Consider the following 13934-nt stretch of genomic DNA (forward strand, 5'->3'; position numbering starts at 1 on the left):
ATCAAAAGGAATTGCCAGTAGCTGTCCCCCTTGCCAACTTGATCACCAGTCCATCTTCCACAGATCTTAAGACCAGTGAGTTGAACATCAACCATAAATCCTGAGTTGAAATAGTTCAACAGTGTTAGACCGAACATCCTTGGGGGCATTTCCCCATATGTTTTGCCTTCACGTTTCCTGTTTTGCTGAATTTGTTTTTCATAGTGCAGGGTGGACTGTATTTAAGAACATGTGTGTTTAAGTTGTACGTGTCCTGGCAGTGAAAAACTCCTAAAGTCATTATTCATGGTTGAAAGGCCTGTCTCGTAGACTGACGATTACTCGAAGAAAAGCAACGGCGGCACAGAGGGAGAACGCCGTTTGACTAAACACAAGTTCAGCTAGAAAGCTGGCATGAATGGCATCAAGTAAGTGGGAATTAGGCACGCAATGCCCATTGGGCTAAAAGGGCTTCAGTCCCCCCCCTCGTGTGTGTCAGCCCGGGCCGAGAAAGCTTCCCGGTCTCACACACACACAGACACACCAGAGTAAATCACAGGTCTTTAAAAGACCATTTGCTTGTTAATGAGGCTTTGTTTTCTCCCCACCCCTTCTTAGAGCCCCTGCACCTCCATTCTGCCTATTGCTGGAAGAATTAGCACCCCCGAAATGTTTTTTTATCCCCCCCGAAATTTGGCTCTAGTCGCGCCTCTGTTAGAAATGCATTTTAAGCTGGAAGATGTACTAGCTCCGGCTGGATGTGGGATACAAGCAATGAGAAGGAAAGTCAGGAATTCTATCAATATGGAGATTTTCTGTATATATTTTACAGGCTGCAACATTGTTACCAGTGAGTCAGGAAGTCTTTACCCTTGTTCGATAGATGGCGGAAAGGACAAATAAGCTGTTAAACGGGTCTGAGTTAACGTTCAGGCAATTGCAATAATCAAGTAAATAAACAGTGAAGCATGAATATGACGGGATTCCGACATACTAAATATTTGTCTCCTTGAAAAATAGCGAGGAGAGTGAAAAGCGAAGTGTCATTTTGCGATACAAATTCAATTTGTGAAGAACGGAATTGGAGATACAAGAAGTGAGAAGCCTTCATAGCACAACAAAAATACAAGCCTCACAACTGACTTTACTTGGAAAAGGTATGGAGAAAGAAGCAAAAAGGCCTTGATTTTCTAAAATAAGTTTTTATGAAAGAAGATTTTAACTTTGCACAGTATTGTGAATTGAAACAAGTTTATTTCTTTATTTTTCAGTTAAAAACTGACCTTGGTCCTGAAGAGACCTCAAATAGTGGATGTTGAAATTAGTCGACTTTTTCTGTAAATAGGGAGTTGAATAAATCAAATGTAATCTCTTATGGGCAACCAAATGACTGTGATAGGAGTCCCGTATAGTCGTTAACTGATAGAACCTCTGGTTATTGCGGGAATTTGAGTCATATCAAAAAAGTGAAATTAATATGGACTCTTTTTCGTCCTTTGAAAATTCCAGACTGGTTTTCACGTTTATTCAGTTTTTGTGTTAATTAAGCATTTGCCAAAAGGTGTTGTTTTGGAAAATGGTTGTTATGTGTAAATTAAATTTAAGAAACTCTTGTTTTTGAATGTGTTGTATGTGAAGTTGATATGATTTATGGTCCAAGGGCCCCTGATACCTTTGTTTTATGTGATCTAATGTGTTCGACATAAAGAATGTTCACGAAAGAATCAACAGATTGGGTAATAAAAACCAAGGTTCAAGGCAAACCATTGTGCATGCCATACTAATCTCTCAAATAGATTACTGCAATGTTCTATACCTTGGGGCTGCTAAAGGAAGCCTGCAGAAACTTCAAGGGATACATATTGCGGCAGTTCGCTTAGTTCTGAAACTGCCTCGAAGGTCGTCGATCTTGAACACCCTTGTTTCTCTCCACTGGTTGCCAGTGGGAAAAAGAAACATCTACAAGGGTATGTGCTACTACCACAAAATTCTAAAGGTCAACGGCCCCAAATTCTTGCTCCCTATGGTGCAACCCTACTTACCATCATGTAACTTAAGATCTGCCAGGGCAAATCCGGTGCAGGTAACTCGGGTGCAGAGGGTCAAGCTAGGGGCACATTCCTTTAGCCATTTGGCGGCTAAGATAGGGAACTCCCTCCCAATGCACATGAGAGCCGAACAGCGGAAAATTCGTATAAGACTTCAATCTTGGCTTTTTAAGTGGGCTGAAAATGTCTCTTGATGACCACCCATGTTCCTCTCCTCCTCTGGTCAGGTCAAGTCTTAGCACAGAGACACACCGCTGGGAGTAAGCACACACTTTATGAAATGCTTTATTTATTTAATTAGGAGAGGTGTTTGGTAACAAATGTCTGTAGAAGGTGAGGAGAGTGGGGAGCGGTTGCACCTTGAACCCAAATCGTGATTTGCAAACATTCTAGTCTAAAGTGGCCTATCTTTCTTCCTGAAACTTAAACCATCATCATCATAAACTTTATTTCAATCTCCAGGATCATAAAACTACAACACACATAAGTACATCACACAAAAGTAAATAGGCCTTATAGAAAAAGAAGAGATAAAACCCACATAAATATAAGCAAAGGGAGCTCACCAGTAGTCCCTTCAAAGATTGGAATAAAATTTGTTTAAAACCCTGGTTCAGAGGTATCAATACGTATATTTCATATTATCAGGCTTGAGTAACTCTGGTACTATAATCAAGTACGTGAATAACCTGTAGGAGCCTTACTAAGATGCAAAACACCACTCACGCACTTACGAGAAGGAATCCTATCAGTTCAGGTAGTAGTTACAAAATACAACATAACCACTTAGTCAAGAATCAATTCATTAAAAGCCCATCATTTAAAATGCAGAAGGAAAGTAGACAAGATCCTCATACTGAACACACTCAACAAAGAACAATGGATTGATATAGAGCTTCTACTTGAGGCGATGTCGTAAACACTAGCAGCAAAGCACAAACTTAAGAGAGTTCCAATAAAAAGTTCCATTATAAAAAACACAACTGTCTTTTAAAAATTGTACAAAGATCAAGGAAGTGCAACAACAGTGCACATAAATAGCCTATTAATTAATCTCAGTACAGAATGAGCATTGCGATTACAGCATATGTCTATCAATTTACAAAAAGAAACCCCGAAGCCCATGTTCTACAAAGGGGACCTATCTTTGAAACTTAAACCATATTCAATAGGATACTGAATTGCTATAGGCATTACCTGTGTGGCATACAATGAAACACATTATTATAAGACAGTGAAGACACCACACAGTAACACTCTGCCACCTCGTAGGTACTGCTGACATCCAGGAAGAGACACAGCCTCATATCGAATTGTTTACTCAGAGCTTGATAGGTCTCACAAATGACCACAAAAATCAATATACACTGTACTTTCCAACAGCAATAAAAACTGCTAATATTAACAAGAGATATTTAAATGTATTTTATTACAGTATAATATAGCGCTTTGCCGTCACACACTGTGTCATTAAGGCATTATGCACTTCATAGTTGGTTTAATTGTATGTGCGCACTCATAAATCAGCCTGAATATTGTTACTAACACTTTCTCCTTTCCATGCAGTGATAGATTTTCCATTCTAAACTCCATCTCAGTTTTCATATAAACTCTTGCCATTTGTCAGATGTTCTGTACCAGACCAAATAAGGCACGAAATTGGCATTCCTTTCAATATTTTCAAACACACATCTCTTGTTTGAGTCCTCATTCTGAACTGATAACCTTTAACACATGGGATGTGGTCTAGAAATGATGCATGTGGTCTATGATGCTGCTCCATCTCCTCTGTACATTACACGGGATGCTTATTTTCGTGCAATAACATCAAAATCGCTTAACAAAAAACGTTAAATTAACATAGAACAGGAATACACACACCAATGAAAAGACGCAGAACTTGAGAAAGAAACGAAGGGGCACAGGATTAACATAAGGAATTGCGATTTCTCAATAGTGATTGTTAAGGAATTGCTATTTAGGAATCGCAATTCCTTATGCATGTAGGAATCGATAAATAAATTGCGATTCCCACACATTCCCTATTAGCGAATCGCAAATTGTGATTTTCTAATAGGGAATGCCATCCCACCATAGGAATGAATGGGAAACCATTCGCAATTTGCGATTACCAAATAGGTAATCGCAAATTGTGCTTGCAATTTCAAGGGTGCTAGGGAGCCAAAAGACCACCCTGATACACCCCCATAATTGTCATGTGTGCACATTTGGCGCAAACATATGACTCAAGGGCATGCGTGTACGCCACATGGCACTTAGGGGCCCATTAGGAAGGCGGGCGATCCGCCCGCCATCTTGCCAAGAATCACCCCCCCCACATTAGGATGGCTGAGAGGTCCACGGCAGACGGGAAGACTGTCCCCCGCTTTTCCACCGGTCGACTCGTCATCCGGGCGGAAAACATGTATAATATGGTGGTGGTGTCTGCAAGACACCGCCATCCATTTTATGATGATGGCAGAGATCAGCCTTTCCATGGCGGCAACGGCATACGGTCTCTGCATTTGGGGGCCCGTTGCAGGCCCCCAGGGTGTTGGGGGGATGGGAGTGCACATGGGGGTACCTATGGTACCCCCCTGCATTTGCATGCACAAGCTGGCAGGTACCGCACGGTGCCTGTCACGTTGTGCATGCAAATTCCTTAATGCAAAGTAGCATTTTGAGAATTCTTCTTTCATTGGATTTAGGGAACCGTAAATAACGATTCCCTAACTGCATTAGCAAAATAGGTAATCGCAAATTTTGCAATTACCTATTTTGCAAATGGCTTTGGGCTTGATGCATCCCAAACGGCTAATTACCGGCCCGTTTGCGACCGGTAATTAGCTTGATGCATGTGCCCCCAAGTTGTATATAAGTGTGGGTGTAAATGAATAAAGAAGAAACACACAGCAAAGAGACAGAAACACTATACAAAACAAATTCAGGCAACAGGTAATACAGACCAACTGAAAGAAACTGCTAGAAACCTGAAAGAACAGGATGAAGATAATAAAAAGAAGCTTAAAAACAGAGATACAGAAACATTCAGCAACAGATATAGAACAAAAACTGAGTTGGACAAAGAGAGACAGGGATATTTGGAAAAGGCAAATACATTTGCATAAATAAAAGCATGAGACAAAGAGCTGGAAATGCTGGCAGACGTAAGAAGAGATCAAAGATGTAAAAAAAAATTTAAAAGAGACAGAAAGAAAAAAATGATTGAGAAAATGATGTATCACAGAGAGACACAATGACAGGTGGCAAAATAAAATGACCAGAAGAAATACTGGAGCAAAGGAGACACAAAGTAAGACAAAAAGAGGTCAATGGGAAAAACAAAAAGTACAGGAAAAGAAAATAACATGTTGTATAAGGAAGGTGATTAATGGTAATTTGGAGGTGGGCGAGCTACTGGAAGCTCGAGCCAGGCTTGAGCCTAAAGCCTGGCTGTGGCTCAATGCGAGGTCCTTGATAGAGTGAAAAGTTGCTTTTTTATTTGAAGGGATGCATTATAACCATGGCTAGTCCACACCCACATATAATCTGTTGTCATATTAACATTATGGTATTAGAAAGTAAATTGTAAAAATGTGTAAGTGAAGTGCTAAATATTTCCTTCATGCAAGCAAAGAATTAATGTAGTAAGTATACGTATTTAGATTAATCATATACGTGTGAAGTGTATTCATGACTAATGAACTTTTCATATAAAGGCTCATATAATGTGTGTATATTAATGACTAATACATGCTTGTACTTTAAATGTGTGCACTGTTCTTATGTTAGCTGAATTTGATAGACCTAACTTTCGTTTCTCCCTGTTTGCTCATAAATTGACACTGTTAATTAGGGTTTATGTGTTTGTGGAATATTGTTCTTTTCACGTCTCAGTTGCATGTGCAAGAATTTGTCCTCATTAGTTAGAATAACGTCTTTATTTCAGAAGTTAGTTAGACAGAAAGGAGAGGATGCCTTTGAACAAGCGGAGCTGATAATGAAGGAGGATGTCTTCTGTGTCTGGAAAGGCTTGGGAACCAAGGTCATCGAGCAAGAGTTTGGATGTATTGTTACTTCATGGAAAGTTACCTGCAGAGAGGTGCACAACTGGATGAGGCAGTCAAGTGATGTAATTTGGGGTGTGATTTTAGACTTTTGTATTGGGGATAGGGACAGAGCCAAAGGGGCTTCTGCCTTACCTGGAGACGGGAGAGCATCTTAGAACGAGCTCTGTAGCTTTACTCAACCCATTCAACGTGAGTGAGCTTCTTAGGAAGTCTTCACATGCTGACACCTTTTTGGGAGCTTGCCTGGGGAATGCTAAGTAGGGAAGTCATGATAGAAGTAGTGTAGGTACAGATAATGCTTTTGCTTATTACCCACCAATGAAGAAGGCTCTTGAATCTTGATTTAGTTTCTATAATCATTTGTGTACTGGCTTTGGAATTGGTTATTCTGTGAATGTTGCACTGCTTACATTTTATTCGTAGGTTTGGTTTTGTATTAGTCTCCATGTATCTTTACTTGCTTGTTGTGAGGTGTTTTAATGTCCACCTGTTCTTGGCTTTAATATAAATATACAGAAATTTGGATTGGGAGACTGTGCTCCTTAAGGGTCATGGGAAAAGTTAAAGTATAATTGGCTAATGATTTTCCGCCCCTCCACACTTGCAAAGCACGCAACAAAGACCATCGCCCGAAGGTTCCAAGGTAAGTCTAGAACGTGGAACCCGGCTCCATCATCCTCTTGGAACCTTAAAGCTATTGAGAGCCAACCTTTCATGTGGCTTATCTAACTAGCTCCCTCTACCCATGCGGGGTTAGGGCCAGAGTTGCCGACTGTGAAAGTGGGCAACCAGGTTCGATTTTGTCGTTGGCTCAACACCCTGTGATTCTGGGCAAATCACTTTATCACTGTATGCCTATATGCATATGCCTATATGCCTCTACAGTATATATATATATGCCTATACAGTCCAGCCCAAACTGTGAAGCCAGGTCCTCCCTGGACCAGAAACAAGCATCCTAGGACTGGTTTCGGGGTTTCACCCCCCTTCAGCCAGGATAGCTTGATTCCAGTGGCACAGTGAGCCCAGGACCCACGTCTGAGCATACCTGACGCACTTAGGGCGAGAAAGCAAAAGACACACAATTGATGGACTGAATGCATAACAAATCTAAACATTCACCCCCAGTCAAGAGATCTGGGTTAAATTCATAATTCTTTTGCTAACCATGCCACCCCAGTTTAGACCTGGCCATATGCAAATCAGTCTTGACCATGTGCCTCATGGGAACAGTCCAGCCCGAACTGCCAAGCCAGGTCCTCCCTGGACAGGAAAAAAGCATCCTACGGTTACATAAAGAATATTTCCTTGCCTCAGCTCTAACTTGGTTCTTCTTGCTAATATGTTGGCTCGCCCACCTCTATGGGAAATTGCATATATCTACAAGTATATTTATGCCTTTTCATCCCAGACCATATTGCAAAATATTTATTCGCAAACTGCTGACAAGAGTTTAATCAAATGTCATATTTTATTCACAGGTTCTATGTGATAGGGTGAGATTAAAGTCAGGGGCAAGGACAAACCACAGCAAGTGTAATGCAAGAAAGATCAAAAAAACTGGTGACAGTAATTGGACAGCAGACTCAAGGAGGACACTGAAACAGGCATAGGAATAAAACTCATCACTGGGTTATTGAAATGAGCAAAACAGATGGCTACACATCAGATGAGGGACGCTAAATTATAGATTTCATAAAGTAGTCACATGCCTTCAAGTATGCAATATTTTGTTAGGGTCCTCTCAGAACCTGAATTATATGTTCATGGGACTACTGCACCTAAGTTTTGGCACCATAAATGTTATCTATCAAAGATCCTCAGTTGCCAATTCTAAAGACAACACAAACTGTACCTACCTAAAGAACATCAAAACTCGAGGGAATAAAGGAATGTTAATTCCATTCGATTAGAATATCTGTATAATTGATTCGAGTAAAATGGTGGCTCCTGCCAGGTATCTCAGTTGTTACCACTCCCCAGCAAATGAATGCAAGAATAATAGACACATCTAACAATCTAAAGGGGCATAATCTAACTGGGAAGGTGGTGATATCTAGGGTTCATCATTTTGTAGTGGCCTGTCCAAATAAAGGGGAATGGCTATTGGAGGTTCCTTAAAAGCAGCATCCCATACATTTGCAAGTTGGCCTCCATGCTGTGGCGATGCCAATCTACCCATAATGGAATCCACAACCAACAGCATCTAGAGGCCACAATACTCTCCTGCCTCCTTCTCAGAATCTTAAATCCACCACCACGGTTTGTGTCTTGACAAGACAACAAAATCTCTGAACAAGACTATTAAGTTAAAGAATAATAGTCTACCTACATATACAAGTGTTTCTGAGAGACAGATGCAATAACTCTTCCTTTAGATTTACTTGTGCGTCATTATGTCAACGCTGACCTTAACACCACTACATTAACCAGATCCTTTGACTTTTTTCTCTTTTGATATATTTCATTTAGATTTAGATCACAAACCGTATCTGAGCTAAAAAAATAATGGGCCAGACATAGTGGGACAAGACAATTTAATGTGTAGGATTCCTTGTTAAGCCACTTAAGGCAGATGTAGTGCTAGAGGCACTCTTGTGGTCTGACACCCTGTGATGACCTTTGCCTTACATTATTTTAACTGACTTTGGTGTGTTATTTTACCCTAGCCTGAATGTACGATGTCCTGCATATGCCTGTTTCTTTTAAAAGTTTCTTTCTTGTAATCTTGCAGTCTTTCAGTGGGACCTGTCACGGAGTAGGACAGCCTTGCCAAGAACAGAACGTGAGAGATGTGGAATGAACTTTTTGGTCTCGAAGTGCAGTGTTCTGAGCAGTAATGCACAAATGTGCTCGGTGGTGTACATTGAGAGCTGAAGTATGTGAATCTATAAGTAGTTGTGTACAAATGTGCTTTGTGTTGTACATTGATAAGTATTATGAAGTTCTTACTATTGGCTTTGACATGGCCTCATGTCATCCTGTTTTCTGACTCTGCCTTGCTTGAGCTTTTTTTGCGTGCACAGCAGCGCTTGCAAGTTGTTTGGGTTAATCATATTCAAGGATTGTTTTGTAAGAGATTGTTTAATGTACCCTTGAAGGCTTTTCTGAGATTCGTCAATATAAAGGTTGGAACATGCAAGATTGCAATTATAGCTGAAAAAACTGACTTTTTTCACACATTTTTGTGTGGGAAAGTTGTGGCATCACCGGGCTCACTCAAATTTCCCACCTCCCAGCGTTCCCCTGGGTCTCCCGGTAAAAATGGTGCATCACTTGTGTGGGAGGCCAAAGTACCCACGACAGGCAAGGGCCCAAAACGTAGTGATGCGACATCAACATTGCCTATCCCAAAAAAATTTGGGGAAATTTGAGTGAGCCCGGTGATGCCACAACTTTCCCACACAAAAATGTGTGAAAAAAGTGATTTTTTCAGCTAAAATTGTGGTTTGCAGGGGATTCTGGGTAAGGAAACGTTGGGGGATCCACGCAAGCCATAACTCCCTGGAAGCCCCCGGGTATCTAGTTTTCAGAAATGTATGGGTTTGGTAGGTTTCCCTAGATGGCCGCCGAGCACCGGGCCAAAAACCCAGGTGACCCCCCTTGCAAAACCAGGTGGTTTTGAGATAGGCAATTTTGATGTCACCTCACTATGTTTTGGGCCCTTGCCTGTCGCGGGTACTTGGGCCTCCCACACAAGTGAGGCACCATTTTTACCAGGACACCCAGGGGAACGCTGGGAGGTGGGAAATTTGAGTGAGCCCGGTGATGCCACAACTTTCCCACACAAAAATGTGTGAAAAAAGTGATTTTTTCAGCTAATATTGAGGTTTACAGGGGATTCTGGGTAAGGAAATGTTGGGGGATCCATGCAAGCCATACCTCCCTGGAAGCCCCCGGGTGTCTAGTTTTCAGATATGTATGGGTTTGGTAGGTTTCCCTGGATGTCCGCCGATCACGGGGCCAAAAACCTAGGTGACCCCCCTTGCAAAACCAGGTGGTTTTGAGATAGGCAATTTTGATGTCACCTCACTACGTTTTGGGCCATTGCCTGTCGCGGGTACTTGGGCCTCCCACACAAGGGAGGCACCATTTTTACCGGGAGACCCAGGGGAACGCTGGGAGGTGGGAAATTTGAGTGAGCCCGGTGATGCCACAACTTTCGCACACAAAAATGTGTGAAAAAAGTGATTTTTTCAGCTAAAATTGAGGTTTGCAGGGGATTCTGGGTAAGGAAACGTTGGGGGATCCATGCAAGCCATACCTCCCTGGAAGCCCCCGGGTGTCTAGTTTTCAGAAATGTATGGGTTTGGTAGGTTTCCCTAGATGGCCGCCGAGCACCGGGCCAAAAACCCAGGTGACCCCCCTTGCAAAACCAGGTGGTTTAGAGATAGGCAATTTTGATGTCACCTCACTACGTTTTGGGCCCTTGCCTGTTGCGGGTACTTGGGCCTCCCACACAAGTGAGGCACCATTTTTACCGGGAGACCCAGGGGAACACTGGGAGGTGGGAAATTTGAGTGAGGCCGGTGATGCCACAACTTTCCCACACAAAAATGTGTGAAAAAAGTGATTTTTTCAGCTAAAATTGAGGTTTGCAGGGGATTCTGGGTAAGGAAACGTTGGGGGATCCATGCAAGCCATACCTCCCTGGAAGCCCCCGGGTGTCTAGTTTTTGGAAATGTATGGGTTTGGTAGGTTTCCCTAGATGGCCGCCGAGCACCGGGCCAAAAACCCAGGTGACCCCCCTTGCAAAACCAGGTGGTTTTGAGATAGGCAATTTTGATGTCACCTCACTACGTTTGAGGCCCTTGCCTGTCGCGGGTACTTGGGCCTCCCACACAACTGAGGCACCATTTATACCGGGAGACCCAGGGGAACGCTGGGAGGTGGGAAATTTGAGTGAGCCCGGTGATGCCACATCTTTCCCACACAAAAATGTGTGAAAAAAGTGATTTTTTCAGCTAAAATTGAGGTTTTCAGGGGATTCTGGGTACGGAAACGTTGGGGGATCCACGCAAGTCATACCTCCCTGGAAGCCCCCAGGTGTCTAGTTTTCAGAAATGTATGGGTTTGGTAGGTTTCCCTAGATGGCCGCCGAGCAACGGGCCAAGAACTCAAGTGACCCCCCTTGCAAAACCAGGTGGTTTTGAGATAGGCAATTTTGATGTTACCTCACTACGTTTTGCGCCGTTTCCTGTCGCGGGCACTAGGCCAACCCACACAAGTGAGGTACCGTTTTTCTCGTAAGACTTTGGGGAACGCGGGGTGGGTGGAAATTTGTGGATCCACGCAGATTCCGGAACTTTCCACTACAGAAATGTGGGGAAAATGTGTTTTTTTTGACAATTCTTTAGGTTTGCAAGGGATTCTGGGTAACAGACCCTGGTGGGAGGCAGTCAAGTCACCCCATCCTGGATTCCCCTGGGTGTCTAGTTTTCAAAAATGTATAGGTTTGCTAGGTTTCCTAAGGTGCCCGCAGAGCCTTGGTTAAAAAACTAGAGCTAGGCACTTTGCCAAAAAGGGTAAATTTTCACTGCGATATTGAGTTGTGACCACGTTGCGTTTTGCGCCGTTTCCTGTCGCGGGCACTATGCCTACCCACACAAGTGAGGTACCATTTTTATTGGGAGACTTAGGGTAATTCAGATTTGTAAAGGAACTGTTGTTATCTATTGACTTTTGATGCATTTCTACCTTCCAAATGAAAGACATTGTGTAAAATATAAGTCATTCTAAAAAATGACTGATAATTCTCATGCTAGTATGAGTATTCCCAATTTCTGAAATGTGCAAATATCTACTGTTTCTAAACTCTATATTTTGTTCCCATTTCAGAAATACATAGGTGTCTTTCATACCGATTTTTCCATGTACACATTTTTACAGAATAATTACTATATACCCGGCACATAATAAAAAACCATTGCAAGTTGCTGCTCAGTTTTTGGCTCTGGGCTCGTCGGGTTCTTGGTGAACCTACAAGTCCTATATCTCCCCACAACCAGTAATGTCCAGCGGATGCAACAGTATATTGCTTTCAAAGAGCTGTCATAATTAGAAGAAGTTACAGGTGAAAACGTTGACACAAAAGGCTGTTTTTTTTCAACTAATTTTCAATTTATCCTATATTTAACTGTTTGTTTCTATAAAAAACCTTGATGGATCTACACAAATGACCCCTTGCTGAATTCAGAATGTTGTCTTCATCTCGAAAATGTATAGCTTTCCAGGATCCATTATTGCTTTTGTACCCATTTCTGCCATTAACTGGAAGGAGGTCAAAAGCACAAAAAATAGAAAAAATAGGCTATGTCCCAGAAAAATGCCAAAACTGTGTAAAAAATGTTGGGTTTCTGACAAAAGACTGGTATCCCCGAAAAGCTGGGAAAATGGTGATTTCAACCCCACAAACCCTTTTTTGATAACATTTGCAGGGAAAAACCCAGATGCTTTCATTTGCAGCCCGTTTTACCAATTTTTCCGAAAAAAAAAAAAAAATTGCTGTATTTTGGCTCATTTCTGTGACCCCTCCAGGGGAATCCACAAACCCTGAGTACCTTTAGAATCCCCATGATGTTAGAAGAAAAGGACGCAAATTTGGCATGGATATCTAATGTGGTCAAAAAGTTACAGGGGCCTAAGCGCGCACTACCCCAAATAGCCAAAAAAAAGGCTTGGCACAGGAGGGGGAAAAGGCCTGGCAGCGAAGGGGTTAACCGCCTTCCTGATCCCCCCGGCCCCCAAAGTCCTGATTCCTTTTTCTGGCTATTAGGGGAAATTCGTTCTTAGGGCTCCATATATTGTTTTCCACATAAGGAATCCACACCAAATTTGTGTATATTTTTTTTAAAACATCCAGGAGATTCTAAAGGTTCCCAGAGTTTGTGGATTGCCTTGGAGGGTACCAGGAAAATAGGCAAAATAAAGCTACATGTTGAGTTTTGGGGGAAAAATAGGAAGAAATTGCTCCTGATAAAAGTGTCTGGGTTTTTTCATAAACATGGCATCAACGAATGGTTTGCTTTGCTAAAGTCGCCATCTTCACAGCTCTCAAAAACAAACAGAGCTGAATAAAGAAAAACTATTTTTTTTCCACTGTTTGGCATTTTTCAAAGTTGTAGCCCATTTTCCCTATTTTTTGTGCTAGCAACCTACTTCCATTTTGTGGTGGAAACCAGTGTAGAACCCAAGGGTGAACCAGAAAAGCTATAGATTTCTGAAATGTAGTCAAATTTTAAATTTCAGCAAGGGGGTCATATGTGTGGATCCCTTCACGTTTTCCCAGAGAAAACTGCTGAAACAAAGAAATATTGAAAATGAGCATGAAAATGGACCATTTGTGACAACATTTTCATCTGTAACGTTTTGTCATGATGGCTATATTACAAAAGCAATATACCATTACGTTTGCTAGACCCTTCTGTTAATGAGGAACATAGGGTTTGTAGGTTGTCCCAGAACGCAATGTACCCAGTGCCAAAACTGAGATGCACCGTACATTGGTTTTTAATTATGTACCGAGTATAGGCCAATTCATTATTGAAAAATGTACAATGAAAAATGAGTATGGAGGAAAGTTATGTTTTTCTGAAATGGGCACAAGATATGGAGTTTCGGAGCAGTGGTTATTTATACATCTCTGAATTTGTGGGTACCCATACTAGCATATAATATGGAGGGTATTTTTCAAAATGTCTTCTTTCTTACGCACTGGCTTACATTTGAAGGCAAAAATACAGCAAAATCCAATTGATAATACCAAATGTACTACTATTTTATTTTCTCACATGTCTTCTGATAAGAATGGTAGCTTACTTGTGTGGGTAGGCATAGT

Source organism: Triturus cristatus, chromosome 10 (assembly GCF_964204655.1).
Source record: "Triturus cristatus chromosome 10, aTriCri1.1, whole genome shotgun sequence".
NCBI classification, from domain to species: Eukaryota; Metazoa; Chordata; class Amphibia; order Caudata; family Salamandridae; genus Triturus; species Triturus cristatus.